At 41.0% G+C, this 17668-nt stretch overlaps 1 long non-coding RNA gene across 2 annotated transcripts; it reads right to left on the bottom strand.

The window, feature by feature from the left end:
• Positions 1–208: 208 nt before the first annotated feature.
• On the bottom strand, positions 209–17420 carry LOC132540252 (uncharacterized). Of its 2 annotated transcripts, none has more exons than XR_009551457.1 (2): positions 17311–17420; positions 209–374 (listed from the first exon to the last, which is right to left on the bottom strand). It is a non-coding gene; the product is annotated as an uncharacterized LOC132540252 (long non-coding RNA). The 2 variants fall into 2 exon arrangements; XR_009551458.1 differs by lacking the exon at positions 17311–17420 and adding an exon at positions 11921–12009.
• Between the last annotated feature and the right edge of the window lie 248 nt (positions 17421–17668).

Here is a 17668-nt window from a genome sequence, read left to right as displayed (position 1 = left end):
GTATGACTCAAAGATAGTTTTTATTTATAAAATGGAAATATTGACAATACCATAGGATAATAGGGGCACAACGCCACACAATTCCCACTACCAGAACTCTGTATCCCATCCCATCCCCTGATGGCTTTCCTATTCTTTATCCCTCTGGGAGTATGGACTCAGCCAGGGTCATTATGGGGTGCAGAATGTGAAAGTCTGGCTTCTCTAATTGCTTACTCACTAAACATGGATGTGGACAGGTCAATTCACATTCCCGGCCTGCCTCTCTCTTTCCCTAGTGGGGCAGGGATCTGGGGAGGTGGGGCTCCAGCAGACACTGGTCGTCTGCCCTTGGAAGTCCAGATGGCATCATGTTAGCATCTGGAACCTGGTAGCTGAAAAAGAGTTAAGATACAAAGCAGAACAAATTATTGACTAATAATGAACCTAAAGGCAAGAATACTGCAGATGAAGATTTGGGGTCTCTGTTTTAGAAAAAGCTAGTAGGTCTATTTTAGGTATAAACCAAGGAACCCACGACTTTATTGGTTTTTGCCTGGGCCTGACATGTGATATGCAGGTGACCTAAGTTATTGTCTGGGAAGATGATGTCACAGTTGGAAAAAGGACCAGAAAGATGGATCAGGGAAGAGAGTAGCCCCCAAATATGATTCAAGTGTATATTGTTAACTGTAAACCCTATTGATTTGATCTGGGGCCCATAGTTAGCACAAGAGACTATGTAACTTCTGCATCCCTGTAGGTCTGAGCTCACACTCCATGGTCACCAATAGGAACATTCCAGGCTGCACCAATTTGATGACCCATCATCCTCACATGATATAGGCAGAGTATGCTATCCAACCTCCCTTCAGAGAATGGAACACTCCCCATCCTTGTTGGTCCACATTGAGGGCCAGGTAATATAGGGGCCCACAGAAGGGTCCATTATGTTGTTCCTGGGAGATGAACAGTGATAGTGGTGAGAGGGAACTGTTGGAAGTCTAGGCCCATCATGTCTGTGTAGGAATCCCAGGACTTCCTGACTGAGCCCCAGGTGATGAAGTGGCCCGGTAGTGACTAAAGAGTCATCATTAAAGTATGACAATGTGTGGACCTGTTTTAGTCTAAGAATAAAAACTCAAGGTTTGTCTCTATGAACTCTGTGCTGAAGTTTGTGATCTTGGAAAACAGCACCGAAATGCTGGAAAAGAATATTATAGAAAGAAATGGTGGGTCTCTCGATGTCTGAGAGATTACAAATTCTTAGAGATTCTCCTTTCTTCAGGGAATTAAATAAACAGTCTTTTGGGAGTCCTGATTATGTGCTGAGTCACACATGCTAAGAGGTCCATTCCCAGAAGAGTGTGTCAGTGAGATTACTCTTATCAGCCTTCTCATAGCCACCTATAGGAAAAGGATGGGCATCCTAGTCTCTTAAAACCATCTCAGAAGTTACTACTTTATGTTATTTCCTTTTCACTTTAGACTGAAGAAAAGATGGAGGCAGAGGGACTGAACAGAAGACACAGCAGCTTTTTCTAGATGGTAAAGTTCAGTAAAAAGAGATGAGAATGGAGGCCGTTTAGATAAGGTTGCAGCAGGCAGATAACTGTCTCTCAAACATGCCAAACAAGAAAGTTGACATCTCCTTAGATGCCCCAGGGTATGTTGGGAAATAAGAAAAATAAAAGCAAAAATGAAATAAGAATGGCAATATTAAATGTATATACACCATGGTGTGTACTTTCTAGTCATCCTAGTGTAAGACTCTACTAAATAATTAGGCAGTTGGACTGAAAGCATCACTCAGAGTCAGCTTGGGTTTGGTCACCGACTACCTCTAAGATAGAACTTTCAGGAGGTCAGGCCTGAAGGAATAACATTATCTTGAAATTGCCTATCTCCTTCTTTCCCTCCCCTTTCTTCTTCTTTCTTTTGCTGAACTTTTGAGAGAGATAAAATTTTCCTAATATTTTTTATTATTATTAGTGATTTAATAATAATTGACAAGACTGTAGGATACAAGGGGTACAATTCTCACCACCAGAGTTAGCATTTTTGATGGCATGACTGTGAAGAACTCTGGAATGATTAGTAAGTGAAATATTTTCAAGGGTTGGATCATTTCCTCTGCTTCCCTGCCCCCACCCTGTGGGGAGGCACATGTGCCCTCAAGGTTGCTATTGTCATGGCCACATAGCCATTGTTCACAGAAGGCCTTGTTTAAAAGATAAGTTTCTGTTTCCTAACTAGAGTCTTGACAAAGAAAAATTTCTGTTTGTCACCACTGTACCGTTTCTCATAAGTCAGGTAACTTGCCCATCTCCCTATGAATCACCCAGGACCTTCCAGATAACATGCCACATCAACCAACTGCCCCCAGCTGCTAACCTCCCCCTTAGTACCTGGTCTTAAAAACAGCACCTTTGGTGCTAATAAACAGACTTGATCAGAATCCTGTCTTGTCTCATTTCTCTCTTGCTTCTCTTGTCCCCATTCCCTCTCCTTCGTCCTCACTCCCTCTCCTAGGTTTACCCACTTTGAAGGTCCCGCGGGATGGGACACCACCACCCCCTTTACTTTTTTCCTTTCAGGCTTGACACTTGTTGACAAAATCTTAGACTTTTCTTCAAGACCTCACTCATATTTAATTCCTAAGTGAAGCCTTCACCAATGTGCTCAACTTAAACATTCTAACCTAAACAACAATGCAACCCCATGACCTTTTGTATTAATTATTACTTATTGACTTTTAAAGCAGTTAGGAATGTAGAGATAGGATAGTGTTTATGCAAAAGACGTTCATGCTTAAAGCTCTGAGATTCCAGGTTCAGTATGCAGCACCACCATAAACCAGAGCTGAACAGTGCTCTGCTCTCTCTCTCTCTCTCATTAAAATCAAATCAATAGCATATCTTTCAAAACAACTACAAAACATTTCATGTCTTATAATCACACTCTTTTTAAATATTTTCTTATTTTTATTTATTTATTGAATAGAGGCATCCAGAAATTGAGAGGAAGGGGGTGACAGAGAGAGTAAGAGACAGAGAGAAAACTGTAGCACTGCTTTACCACTGGTGAAGCTTTCCCCCATAGGTGGGGATCAGGGGCTGGAACCTAGGTCCTTTTGTATTATAACATGTGCACCCAACCAGGTATGCCACCACCTGGTCCCCTTTTCTCTCTCTTTCCAATTAGACCCAAGAGTCAAGATTGTTGAATTCAACTTTATTTTTACCATACCAAACAAGTCTCTTTTGTTTGTCACCAGGGTTATTGCTGGGACTTGGAGCCTGCATGAGAAATCCATGGCTCCTAGTGGCCCACTAGTTCCTTTTTTTTCTCTCTCTATCTCTCTCTTTTTACTTAATAAGTTCAGAGAGAAATTGAGAGCAGGGAGGGGGCAATAGGATAGAGAGGGAGAGAAGAGAAAGACCTACAGCCCTACTTCACTTCTTGTGACACTTTCCATGCAGGTAGAGACTGGGGGGGTGAACCCAGGTCTTTGCATCTGGAAGCATGTACACTCAACCAGGTGCACCACTGCCTGGCTCTTAAAACTGCCTTGTTAGGGATGGATGATATAGTGCATAGATGAGCCAAAGAAATGAGTAGGGCGTTAGTTGATTTCTTCCCTTCTCTTCTTCTGACATTATGGGTGTAACTAGTACTTTCTCCAGTTCTCTAAGGACCTGCCACTCCCATTCATTATTCATGTGGTTGGCCCATGGGAATTCGCCTGTCCTTAATCATATAGGTCATACTTTTTTTTTTTTTCTGCAGAGTGACCAGTTCTGGGTGTTGGGAATCAGCTGCGCCACTGAGTCACACTGCCTTTAGGCATTGTGGCTCCGTGTCATGTGAAAGGTCTCTGTGCAGCATTCTTACAAGATGAGCTTTCTAATTAGCTTTCCCATAGAAGGTGCCAGAGGGAATGCTTAGTTGGTCAGCATTAGTGCCCACAGATGGGAAAACAAGAGCAAGAGACTTTGCCTAAGGCTTTTTGTGTGGGTTGCCGCTTTAGAGTTGACATCTGGTGAAAATGCAACGACTCAGTACCATATTCCCCACCCCAGGTTTCCTCACCTATCAGTTTCATTCTGCCAGGTTTGAACCTCAAGAGCATGAAGAAAAGCTACGACTCTGTGACTGAAGTACTGGGTACACTTTGCACAGGCTTAGAGAGTTTGCCATTGAATGGCAACTAGAAGAGGACAGGGTGGTGCACTGACTTCTCTTTAAATCAAGGGTCATGGTCTGGAAGAACTCCCCGGGAATAGGGTGGCACCAAGTCTTCAGCATTTATAGAGTGGTGATCCAGGAGGCAGCTCAATGGATAAATCATTAGACTCTCAGGCATGAGGTCCTGAGTTCAATTCCTGGCAGCACATGTACCAGTGATGTCTGGTTCTTTCTCTCCCTCCTATCTTTCTCATTAATGAAAACAAAATATTAAAAAAAATTTTTTTAAGAATTTATAGAGTGATCAAGAGATTGGATCATCTCCAAATAGCAAAAGCCCTCACATTCCTTATGATGCCTTTTGACTCAAGGACTTATGTCCAATTTTATACAGTGACGAGATCTGTAATTAAATAAATTAAATTTAGTTTAAAATGTAAAGAGTTGTTCTTTGCTGAAGGTTGGGAAACATGGGATAAAAAATAAAAAGAGGACTGTGGCACAGCTCACCTGAGTAATGTGCAGCTTTGGTATGTATACAACCCAGGTTTGAGCCTGACCCTACCAAGTTGAAAAAAGTTTTAGTGCTGTGGTCTCTCTCTTATACTCTCTCTCCCTCTCCCTGCCTCTATCAAGAAATAAAAGTTAAAAGCATAAATAAGTACGTATTTGTAATTCCACCATTTGAAATTAACTTCTGTTCATTTTACTTAGGTCTTCATTTTTATTTTCTAACATACTTCCTCATACCATAAGAAAACTGATGAAAGGTTCCTTAGGATATATCCCCAGGAGAGGAATTGCAGAATCATAGGGTAGGTCCATTTCTAGCCTTCTGAGAGTTCTCCAGACAGCTCTCCATAGAGGTAGAACAAATTGACATTCCCACCATCAGTGAAGGAGGGTTCTTTTGTACCACAACCTCTCCAGCATTTGTTGCTGCTATCTTTTCTGATTATGACAATCTCACAGGAGTGAAATAATATCTCATTGTTGTCTTTATTTGCATTTCTCTGACAATCAATAACTTGGAGCATTTTTTCATGTATTTCTTGGCCTTTCAGATCTCTTCTGTGGTAAATATTCAGTCCATGTCCTCTCCCCATTTTTGGATGGGGTCATTTGTTTTCTTGTTGTTCAGTTTGGCAAGCTCTTTATATATATATTGGCTATTAAATTCTTGTCTGATGTGTCGCATGTAAAGATCTCCCATTCTGTGAGAGGTCTCTTTGTTTGGGCATTGGTTTCTTTTGCTATGCAAAAACTTTTTAATTTGATGTAGTCCCATTGGTTTATTCTTTCCTTAGTCTTCTTTGTAATTGGATTCACTTCATTGAAAATGACTTTAAAATTTATGGGGGAATTCTCAAAGTTAACCCAATTGCCAAACAACCTGTTTATAGCAATAACTATCTATTGTCTTCTTAAGCCCTAAGACAGCAGGAATCTTCCACTTCCTCTATAGAGCCTGTATTTCCCCCTCTAGGACACCTCTAGGGTGGGGCTCACTTTCCTGCATGCTTCTCTCAAGTCATACCAAATGATATTGCATCCGCCGAACCCAACCTAATCTATGCAGTGAGTACCACCTCAGCATGCTTCACTTCAGACTGTGTCCAGAGACGTCAGGCGTGGAATATCAACCCTTCAACCCTTCACCATCATTACTCCCATGAGACCTTTCCTTTCATGATATTCTCTAATTCCATTCCAAGAGGTTCACTTCCTAACAAAGTCCCAAAACCTAGATATAGATCAGATCCCATGAGATAGAGCATATGTTCACATGTATCCATAAACTAGGGCAAAATACATACCTGAAAGCAAAAATGCACAATAGTCTGTAGTGAGTCAGTATCAAGTTCATAATAAAATAGTGTCTACTTAAACTTAGATACTCTCCTCACCTACTTCCTATTACAGTTCTCTCACTCACTCCAAAGCTAACCTTAGCAAAGCAAGGGATGCAAAAGCTGAATAAGGGCAAGAGACTGGCATACTTTAATGATGACTTTAGTCACTATCAGACCACACCATCAGCTGGGGGCCCTATTCTGGGAGTCCTGAAATTCCCAAACAGACTTGATGGGCCTAGACCTCGAATAAATCCTTCTCTCCATTGTACCCGGTCATTTCTACCAGGAACAATACAATAGACCCCTTTGTGGGCCCCCATAGGACTTTGCCCTCAACTTGGATCAACAATGGTAGAGAATGTTCCATCCCCCAAAGGCAGGATGGACAATATACTCTATCCTACACCTGAGGAAGATGGGTCGATAATAGGGCAGCATGGAATGTTGCTACTCATGACCACAGAATGTGAACTCAGATCTAGAGGGATGCAGAGGTCACATAAGCTCCTAAACTGATTATGGGCCCCAGATCACATCACATCAATGGGGTTTACATTCAAGAATATTTATACCCCTTTCCCATATTAGGGAGCTACTCTCTTCCCTGATCCAGATTTTATAGCTTGGTGGCATATAGTTGTTCATAGAGGCATCACATAATATGTTGAATTTTTCTGGTGTCTGTTGTGATAGCTCCTCTTTCATTTACAATCCCATTTATTTTGGGTCTTCTCCCTTTTTTTGTCTTGTGAATCTGGCTAAAGATTTGTCAATTTTGTTCACTCTTTTGAAGAAGCAACTTTTACTTTCATTGATCTTCTGTATGGATTTCTTATTTTCAGTATTTTTCATTTATGCCCTAACTTTAGTTATTTTTGTCCTTCTGGTTACTTTAGAGTTCCTCTGTTCTTCTTCTTCTAGGTCTTCAAGGCGTGCAATCAGTTTGTTTATTTGAGCTTTTTCTTATTTCCTAATGTGTGCTTGTATGGCTATGAACTTCCCTCAGTACTGCCTTAGCTGTGTCCCAAATATTTTGATAGCTCCTGTCTTCATTTTTATTGAACTCTTAAAACATTTTGATTTTTTCTTTTATTTTCTCTTGGACCCAGTAGTTGTTAAGTAGTGTACTTTAGAGCTTCCACATTGTGGGACTCTTACTAATCATTTGTTTATAGTTTAGTGTAATTCCACTGTGGTCTGAGAAGATGCTTGGGATGATTTCAATGCTCTTGAATTTGCTGATGCTTTCTTTGTGGCGTAACATATGTTCTATCCTTGAGGATGACCCATGTGGCCTTGAGTAGAATGTGTATTCCAGTTTCTTGGGGTGAATGACTCTGAAAATATCCAATAGTTCTAGTTTATCTATATCTTCATTTAGCTCCCTTGTTCCTTTATTGATTTTCTGCCTGGATGTTCTGTCCAGTTGAGAGAGTGGGGTGTTGACGTCCTCTACTATGACTGTGTTGCTGTTAATATATTGCTGTAGCTCTTTCAGTATATGTTTGATGTATTTAGATGGCCTCTCATTGGGTGAATAGATGTTAATGATTGTTTAAGTCCTCTTGATTGATTGATCCTCTGATCATTAAGTAGTGTCCATCCCTATTTTTTTTTAATTTTATTGATTTTAAAGTCTATTGTGTCAGTTATGAGAATAACTGTTCCTGCCCTTTTTTGTGGGCCATTGGCTTGTATGATAGTTTTCCATCATTTCACTTTGAGTCTGTGTGTGTCTTGTTGGGTTAGTTGGATTTCCTACAAACAGCATATTGTTGGGAAGTGTTTTCTGATCCATCTTCCTACTCTGTGTCTTTTAATAGGTAAATTCAGGCCATTGACATTTATTGATATCAAAGACTGAAGACATTTTAATGCCATTCTTGTAGATTTTTAGAGTGTTCTGATCTATGGCCTATTTATGGTGGTCTGACTGTTTATAGGAGACCTTTCAGAACTTCTTTCAGGGCAGGCTTGGTTATAGTTGATTTTTTTCTACTTTTGTTTGTCTGAGAAGGTTTTTATGCCTCCATCTAGTCTGACTGACAGTCTATCAGGATACAGTAGTCTTGGTTGAAATCCTTTCCCTTTGAGCACTCGATAGATATCTTGCCATTTTCTTCTGGCCTGCAGTGTTAATGTGGAGAAGTCTGCTGCTAATCTTATGGGGTTTCCTCTGTAGGGGACTCTGTTTTTCTCTTGCAGCATTCAGGATCCTTTCTTTATCCTTACTTCTTTCCATTTTAAATATGATGTGTTTTGGTGTCTTTAAGTCTCAGTTAATTCTGTTTGAGACTCTTTGGGCTTCTTGAACCTTTATGTCTTTTATGTTGTCTAGATTAGAGAAGTTCTACTATGTCTTGAAGAATGTTTTCTTCCCCTCCCTCTTTCTCTGGTAAGCCAATAATGTGAATATTATTTCTTTTGAACTCATCCCATAGGTCTCTGTTGTTTTTTTCAGTATCAATCTTTTTTTTGAGATCTCTTGCTTCTTTTTTAGTTTTCTCTAATTCGTCCTCGATCTTGCTACTTCTGTTTTCTGCCTCATTTATTCCATTCTCTCTTCACTCTGCTCTTTTCTGTAGTTCCACTTTTTGTTACCCTGTTCTGATACTGTTTTAGCTTGTTCAGCTAGTTGTATTCTTAGCTCAGCTATTTCAGTTTTCAGCTCTCTAATTACCTTGAGATAATTAGTGTTTTCTTCTAGAGTCTCATTTGTTGTTTCCCCATTTCTAATGACAATTCTTTCAAACTCTTTACTCACTCCTGGTATTATTTCCTTAACTAGAATTTGGATGTTGACCTCATAGTTTTGAGATTCAACCTTTGGGGGCCTTTTACCTTAACTTTTGTCCTGGTTCATTTCTTCACTATTTCTTTTTCATTTAACCATTCTAGATAGTATGTTATGAGGCCCCTCTCTCGGTACTTTTCAAATTACTGATCATTCTTGCTTAAATTGACTTGTTTCAAAGTAAGGTACTTAAAGAGTTCACAATTGTGGAAATTAATAGCTGTTTCAATATTATCTCAATCCCTGAGTTGAAGCACAGTGGCTGTTAAAACCTCTTTTTTTCTTTTTGTTCCCTGTAGGTTATGAGAACCTCAGGGCTTTTTAGCTATAAATAGGCTTCTTAGTTTAATCACTCATTCCTGACCAAGAGATCAATCAGGGTGGGGGAGAGATAACACAGTAGTTATGCACAGAGATTCTGATGCCCTGAGGATCCAAAGCACCAGGCTCAATTCTGCTGCTCTCCCACCTGAAAGGCCCTGTGAGTTTTCAAACAATTCCCATTTATACTCTGTGGCAGTGATTCATCATGTCTCCCCAATTCATCAGGAGAACAGTGTGGAAAAGTTCTTACTATACAACTCCACTTCTAGTCCACAAGATATAGATCTCCTGAGTTTTGGGGCCAGTTATTTGCCCCCCCCTCACTCCCCCCGTATCAGCAAGGGGCCTCCTGGCTGCTGTTCCAATCTCTGAGGGGCAGCAGCAATAGAGACTTACAGTTGCATTTGGTGAGCTTTAGGTGATTCCTTTCCTCCCTTCAGCAGTCTTTTTGTTAGTGAAACAAGCTGGAGGTGGCACCTCAGTTTGTTAAACTGCCAGACTGTTACCAGCTGCTCTGGAGTAGATAAGGGCTTTCATCCCCAGAATCTGTCCTTAGGCTCCTCTCTGTCCATGAGCCACATGTGTTGGCACTCACTGGTGATTTGGTGGGTTCTCAAAGTCATTCTAGTCCTGTCTTTTTGCGGTCCCAGGTGGTCTCCTTAGATGTTCCTAGTTGATCTGGGAGATATGCTGTGTGATCTTAAGTGTATGTTAAGGTTCACCTTGACCCTTAATTTTCACCACTCACCTAAAATCACCAAAAATGTGATTTAAATCCAACATCAGTGTCATATAATTCAAAGCACTGAAACAAAAACTAGTCTTTAAATTCTAAGTAGTCTTGAGAGGAAAGGTTAATTTACATTTAATGGGCAAAAGCACTGTTTAGCTCTGGCTTATGATGGTGCTGGGAATTTAACATGGTACCTCAGATCTGATATATAAAGTTGTTTGCATAATCATCTTGCTGACTTCTTAGTGCACTCAACACTTATTTTTTATTTTTATATTTTATCTATTTTTCGGATATGAATAGAGAGAAACTGAGAGGCAAGGGACAGATAAAGAAAAATAAACAGAAAGAAACACCTGCAGCACTGTTTCATGACTCATAAAGCTTTGCCCTATAGGAAGAGAACTTAAAGTTTGAAATCCAGTCCCTGTACATTGTGGCATCTGCACTCAACCAGGTTGCAGCATTATTGGCCACCTCGCCCTCTTTAAAAATGTTTTTATTTTGACTATAAGTTGTGTTTTATTTAGGAGCTTTAGGGGGTCCATGATAGAATATGGAAGAAAAGGACCACAGCTGGCAGAATTTGATTTATTCTTGGGTTCTAAGTTCTCAGATCAGGGAGAAAGGCTCCTTATAGTAGTTATACTATGTATAACAAGTGTAGACTGGAGTATAGGGGACAAGCCCCATTCAGAAAAAAATGACTGTACATTCCTGAAACTGTATCACACTAAGAATCGGCAGTGGGTGGCAAAGAATACTTCAAGTACAACATTTATTTATTTATTTGTTTGTTTTAATATTATTTCTTTATTATTTGATAGAGACAGAAAGAAGTTGAGAGGGGAGGAGAAGACGGAAATAGAAAAAGACAGAGAGACGACTACAAACCTGCTTGACCACTTGTGAAGTTTTCCCCTTGCAGATGGGGACCAGGGGTTTGAACCTGTATCCTTGTACATTGAAATGTGTGTGCTTAACCAGTTGCATCACCACCTGGCCCCCAAGTACAAAATTTACAAAAATGCCCAAATCTTGTTGATTAAACTCTGTTGAGTAATGATGATAGAAATGGTAGGGAGGACCATAGTCACTGCTGTTGAATGTGATACATATCTCATCTGACATGCAACATTCTCTTTACAACCCAATGAAACAGGAATTATTCATTCTATTGCCAAGATGAGGAGGAGGATAATCACAATGGATGTAACTAAGATCCCATCAAACTTATTAGTATTCAGGCCAGAATTGGGATTTTCACAGTATTTATTTATGTAGTCATTGCCAAGACTTCATTGCTCCAAACTGATCTTTTCAGCTAGAAAGGGAAAGCTTCTGTCAGTGATGTGGGCCAGACTTGAACCTGAGTCTCATGCATGGCAAATCAGGCACCTTCCTAGATAAGCTATCTCGCAGACCGAGACTGTAAACTTTCACAACTGACCATCCTGTGTTTTACGTTAAGGCCTTGGGTTTGATCTGTAACCAGTCCTGCAGCTGCTGGGCAGAGAGTGCAAGGTTAAGAGAGTGGGTTCTCTGGAGATGGTTTCACTTCATACATCTACTCTGTTGACCTTTTTTTTTTTTTTTTTGAAAGACTTACAAACAGATCCAATTTCATTGAGTGGTAGAGCATTCCTATAGCCAAGGTTGTAGCCTGAAGGGGAAGCTCTGCTCTCATGACTTGCAGATTAGCTCCTAAGAAATCTTCTAAGGGTGGAAAGGCAGAGGGGTGGGGTCTCTGAATGACAGGGGAAGACATTGCCATGGGTCTCAGACAGATACAGGAGGTCTACAGCTATTTCCTGTATCTGTCTGGGCAGATCACAGCTGACTTATCTTTCTTTCGTCTCTAAACAAGGACTTTTTTTTTCTTATTTAAAAAAAAAGAGATTATCTTTAGACAAAAGTGGCACCAATATCCTGCCACCCAGATTAAAAGCAGGATGAAGATAAAATGGTTTCTCTATCCCTCATGGCCTGCAAAGCCAAAGCCTCCCAGGGAAATGGCCCTCTCCCAGCAGCAGCCCAGCTCCCCACCTTTGAAGCTGCCTGTAAACCTGTTTGCTTTCAGAGCTACAGTATCATCCTGCTTGCTGCTGCAGGCTGGCGGAGCTCCGCTGCTTGTGCTCAGACCATGGCTGGCTTCCTGAGTGAACACCATGTCAGTTAATTACATAAACCCAATTAGTAGCAGCACCCATCTTGTGCAAGCAAGGCTCACCTGCAGTCTTACCCATGTCTGGAAAAAGAGCCCCGGGGCTCTAGGGGGAAGCCGGTGAATTGACAGGCTAAGTGACCTCCTCTCAGAATCTCCTTGTCTTAAGAGATAAGTGAGGGATCTGGAAAAAGACCAATTTCTTACACCATAGTCTGCTAAGAGGCCTGCAGATCATAATGGTTTTTAAATTATTCCATTGGGTAGAAATACACTTTTACCTCAGCACCTACTGGGTGATCAGAGGTGGAGCTTTATCAGATTTTCCTTTGGTAATGAGGCTGTGTTTGCTCTGCCTCTCACAGCCAGGATAGGACTCTGTGAGAGTCTTTTTTTTTTATCTTCACTTACCTGCTGTCTAACTTTAATGGAAGCCACAAGATGGAGTTCAATCACTGCTTAGCTTGAGCTAGTTGCTTCTACTTTCTGAGCTTTGTTTTGCTGTTAGTTAAACGTGTCATTATGCAGACTAGAGGGGTGGAGAACCTAGTAGTGTATTTACAGAGGATGAGAGCAGAGAGCAAGTTACTGCAAAGGGCAGCAAGGTGGTAGACTATTCTGTGTCATAGTGGGCTCTGCATTTGTCAGAGCTCATAGCACTGTAAGCAGAAAAGTATATGTAATTTTAAGAACTAAAGTGATTTTTACAAAATTATGTCTAAAATGACTTCTCAGAGGTCATTTGCAAGGATGAGAGCATAGACTGCTTCAATGTACCTAGCAAAGTGAACGCCCCCCTTGGGTACTAAATGTAGATCACGCTTGCTTCTCATTACTTTCTGAGCCTGAGGGGTTGTTTGTTTGTTTGTTTGTTTTTATCCACAGACTAAGAATTAACATATTACTTACTATAGCATTAAAACCTTTTTTCTGGGAGTCAGTCGGTAGTGCAGCGGGTTAAGCTCACGTGGCGCAAAGCACAAGGACCTGCATAAGGATCCGAGTTCGAGACCCCCCTACCCCCCCCCATCTATAGGGGAGTCGCTTCACAGGCAGTGAAGCAGGTCTGTAGGTGTCTATCTTTCCCCCTCTCTGACTTCCCCTCCTGTCTCTCCATTTCCCTCTCTGTCCTATCTTACAACAATGGCATCAGTAACAATGACAATAATTACCACAATAAAAAGGGGCAACAAAAGGGAAAATAATAAAAAAAAAAAATTTTCCTTTTTTATTTTTTAAATGTTTTTTTTAATAATTATTTATTTATTTTCCCTTTTGTTGCCCTTGTTTAACATTGTTGTGGTTAGTGATGATGTTGTTGTTAGATACGACAGAGAGAAATGGAGAGAGGAGGGGAAGACAGAGAGGGGGAGAGAAAGACAGACACCTGCAGACCTACTTCACCACTGGTGAAGCGACTCCCCTGCAGGTGGGGAGCCCGGGGCTCAAACTGGGATCCTCCTTTCTTCTTTTTGTTAAGTGCCATACAATGATAATATGAGATTGTGAAGAGTCAAAGTCTAGCAATTTATCCATTTATTTACATTTTTCTGGTTTTATTTTTTGCTTTTAAACATACTTTAAAAAAAAGTTTAAAGATGTATTTGCTTATTATGAGAAAGAGAGCGAGAGAGAACTAAAAGAGAGACTAGTGTACTCAGTACTCAGCTCCAGCATAACATGGCACCAAAGATTGAACCTGTGGGCTCTGAAGCCACAGGCATGCAATTTCTATATTCAGTCAGGCTGAGCTATCTCCCCAGCCCACGCTCACATCTTTTTGAATGCCTCTGTTGTGTTAGGTCCTGTGTGAGTTCTATTGGGCTGGCTTAACAGAGCTAATCCTTCCCAGGATGTAGCCAGTAGCCTAGGGAGGGAGACAGAGATAGTCCCACTCCTGTAATCTGTGCTACAGTTTTTATTTGCCTCTGGGGTTATCGAAGGGGCTTGAGACCAGCACTACAAATCCATTGCTCCTAGTGGCCATTTTTTTTTTTTTTCATTTTATTGGATAGGACAGAAAGAAATTGAGAGAGGAGAGGAAGATAGAAAAGGAGAGAGAAGGATGGTCATCTGCAGACCTGCTTTACTGCTTGTGAAGCGATCCCCCCCATCATGGTAGGGAACCAAGGGCTTGAACCGGGATTATTATGTGGGTCCTTGCACTTATGCTATGTACACTTAACTGGGTGTGCCACTGCCTGCCCAAACCCTGAATTTATTACCTATTCATTCATTCATTCATTCATTCATTCATTCATTCATACATTCATTATTTACCATGGGGTATACCATGGGGCTCAGTACCTGCATGATTCTACAATGTGTGGTAGCCATCTGAAAAAAATTAGTCTAGATATAAAGTGAAAAACAAGAAGAGAAGGAGATACAGTGCAGGATGAGTCTGACAGTTGTGAAGCTTCCCCTCTAGATGCACCCATGTGGTCTGGGGATTATACCTGGATCCTTGTGCATGCTAACATGTGCACTCTACTGGGTGAGCTACCTGCCAGTCCCCAACTGTAGAAATCTTTCTATAAGGCATCTAATGTAGTTCTGTATTTAAATCTCTTCTGAAATAAAACTTGGAAGCTAAATAATTTTCATGAGACTGGGACTTTGCAGGGAAGGAGAAAGTATATTTCAGACTAATGAGAGCATATTTTAAAAGATCTGGGGGGGTAGGTAGTGGTGCACCTGGTTCAGTGCTCACATTACAGTGTACAAGGAAGGACCCAGGTTTAAGCTTCTGGTCCCCACCTGCAGGGGGAAAGCTTCACAAGTGGGGAAACAGGGGATACAGCTCTCTCTGTCTCTTTCTCTCCCTATCTCTACCTCCCTTCTCAATTTCACAGTCTCTATCCAATAATAAATAAATAAATAAATATTTTAAAATAGAATTCTTTTAAAAGATCTGGAAGTTAGAGATACTAAGGCTCACTCAGGATCACAGCATTGTTCACTGGTTGGTGTCAAGGTGGTCCACATTGAAGATTCAAACCATCAAATACTCACTTAGAGTCATCTGATCTCCTGAGTCTAAATTTCTCAGATAATCCATGGCTCCCTTATACCTACTGGTAGGTAGCTAGGATCTGTCTTTCCCCCGTGCTTGGTATCTTGATCAGAACCTTGGTGGGGAAAGCCTCTCCCTCAAGATGGTGACATTTAAGTTTCCTGGCACTTGCTTTTACATAATCCCCACTTCTCAACTCAGGTTTTCACCACAGATAGGAGGTGGCAGGAGTCATGGAAAGGATTCAAATCCTCTCAGGCTGCTAGATGATGTCAACCCAATTACCAGAGACAGCACTATCTGCCTGATGAAGCCCCTCAGGTATCTGCACCTGTGTGAGTCTGGGTGGAATTCTTTGACATGACACTTGGCTGGCAGAAATTCTGTTATTCTCTACCTTTCTGTCTTCTCTTTGGCCAACCCCCTGCTCTCCCCCCCCCACCCCTCCAAAAAAAAAAGCAAGCAGGAAAAGTCCCAGTTAACTTGAGTTTCAGCAATAACAAGGTTCTCTCACAACTTTTGGTATGTTGCCAAAGGAATCTAAAAAGGCTAGGGCTGATACTTCACAATTATCAACCAGGAGTCACTCTACTGCCAGTTATTAAATAATTTCTAGACTCTTTAATTAGCCTCTTCTTGTTCCTGGATCACCTCATGCTGCCTCAATACCTTAATTTTTTTCCTCTAGAAATCCTGGGACATTCCCAGACAGAAATTGATGGAAGAAAGCCTGGAATAGAGCGGCCACCAGGGTCTTTACTGCAGAGACTTACTTTTACTGATTGTTTCCAACGTACTTGCCACTATGCATTACAAACATCACCTTTCTAGAGGACAGAGAACAACTGATGATCTGACTGCCATGAAAACATTATTTCTTCCTTCTAGAATTCTAACAGCTAAGATAAAATAAAAATCTGGCAAGAGAGGCAGAGTATGACGTGACTGGTTGAGTGCACATGTTACAGTGCGCAAGTGCCCAGGTTTAAGCCCCCAGTCCCCACCTGCTGGGGGAAAGTGTCACAAGCGGTAAAGTAGGGCTGCAGATGTCTCTCTCCCTCTGGATCAGCCCCTTCCCTCTCAATTTCTGGCTGTGCCTATCCAATAACTAGATAAAGATAATTAATTTTTTTTTAAAAAAATCTGGCAAGAGAGCTCTTGAGAATAGAGGGCTTGTATTGCCATGTGAGCAACCCAGGTTTGAATAAGGACCCCCACTTTTGGGGATCGGGGAACAGCTTTGGTACTGTGAAGTTGTGATATCTTTCCCTTTCTGCCCTGTCTCTCTTTCTCTTTCTATCTGAAGATGTAGGCTCAGAGTGGTGATGCCCCAGTGAGGTGAAAATAATATAAAAGCCATTACCACTTTATTAATTGTATGTAATTTTGGACTTGAGGATTTCTCAGGTCTGTTCCTTTAACATTCTATGATTCTGTAAACTATAGAGAAATTCATATCCTTGTATCAGAGGTCTGGCTATAGTTAGCATTCTTCTAGAGGACAGAGTTGACAGTTTGTACCTGACATGAGTAGAAAGTTCTCAGAATCATAGATCCCTAGAATCTAGCAACCAGAAGAAACTAATATATTTTTTAAACATATACCACAGAACTCTAAAGAGCCCACAGAAAGTGATGAGAATGGACAAGTAGACAGGATTCCTGAGAACTGGCCTCTTATTTAACCCAAGATCCCCTGATCTTTTCCTGTTTTACACAGCAATGTCTTCCCAAGAACTTATTTGAAGAAATATTTCTGTATCTGGTGCTGAGCTCTAAAACCATTAAGTCCCAATTTGGCATCTTGTTCTCACTAGGATCTTAGGTAGGTTATTTAACCTCCTTGTTTGTAAAATGGAAATCTTAACACCAGTTCACATTTGTAAAGCACAGCAAAGCAGTCAGTATAGTATCTGGCATGATTAAGAACTTGATATCTACTATTGGATCTAAATCCAATCCATTGATACTTCCTTGAGGTGGAAACTAAGTTCCCAGAGCTGTTTTGTAAAGACTGAAGAGGATACACACACACACACACACACACACACACACACACACACACACACACACACACCAGGAACTTCTGAGAGGACATTTTCAGCAGCAACAATTACATTTGCAATGTTTGCTATCTCTGTGTAACCAAACAAGGTGACAACAGCAAAATCCTATTCAACCACAATTACAGCAGGAGATTGCTCAGATAATCAGTGCAACAGCAGGGATTCTGTTACTGCACAGTAACTCACTGACCTTCCTGGGCTCGGGTTTGTATCCTCACAGTAGCTACATAGGAGAAGTTGAATAACCGGTTTGGCACTCAGGGTGTGGCTGCTGTAACACTTGAAGTAGCTCCTTTAAATTGACTAACCCATTGCCTTCATCCTCTTGCCAAGCACACTATCTAAGATGGTGGCCCAGTGTTTTTCCCCACCTGAGACAGCATGGCAATAGACAGAAAAACGGTGTGCCTTGAATTCCCATTTCTGAGGGATATACAGTTTCCAAATGACATAATCTAGAACATTCTAGAATCACTTCAGTTAAAACCTCTGTTCTCATATGACTAATTTGAACATCCACCCACTCTAGGGGCCATTAGGCGGGTGTG

Source organism: Erinaceus europaeus, chromosome 9 (assembly GCF_950295315.1).
Source record: "Erinaceus europaeus chromosome 9, mEriEur2.1, whole genome shotgun sequence".
In the NCBI taxonomy this organism is placed as follows: domain Eukaryota; kingdom Metazoa; phylum Chordata; class Mammalia; order Eulipotyphla; family Erinaceidae; genus Erinaceus; species Erinaceus europaeus.
This window is presented reverse-complemented; position numbering and strand designations above follow the sequence as displayed.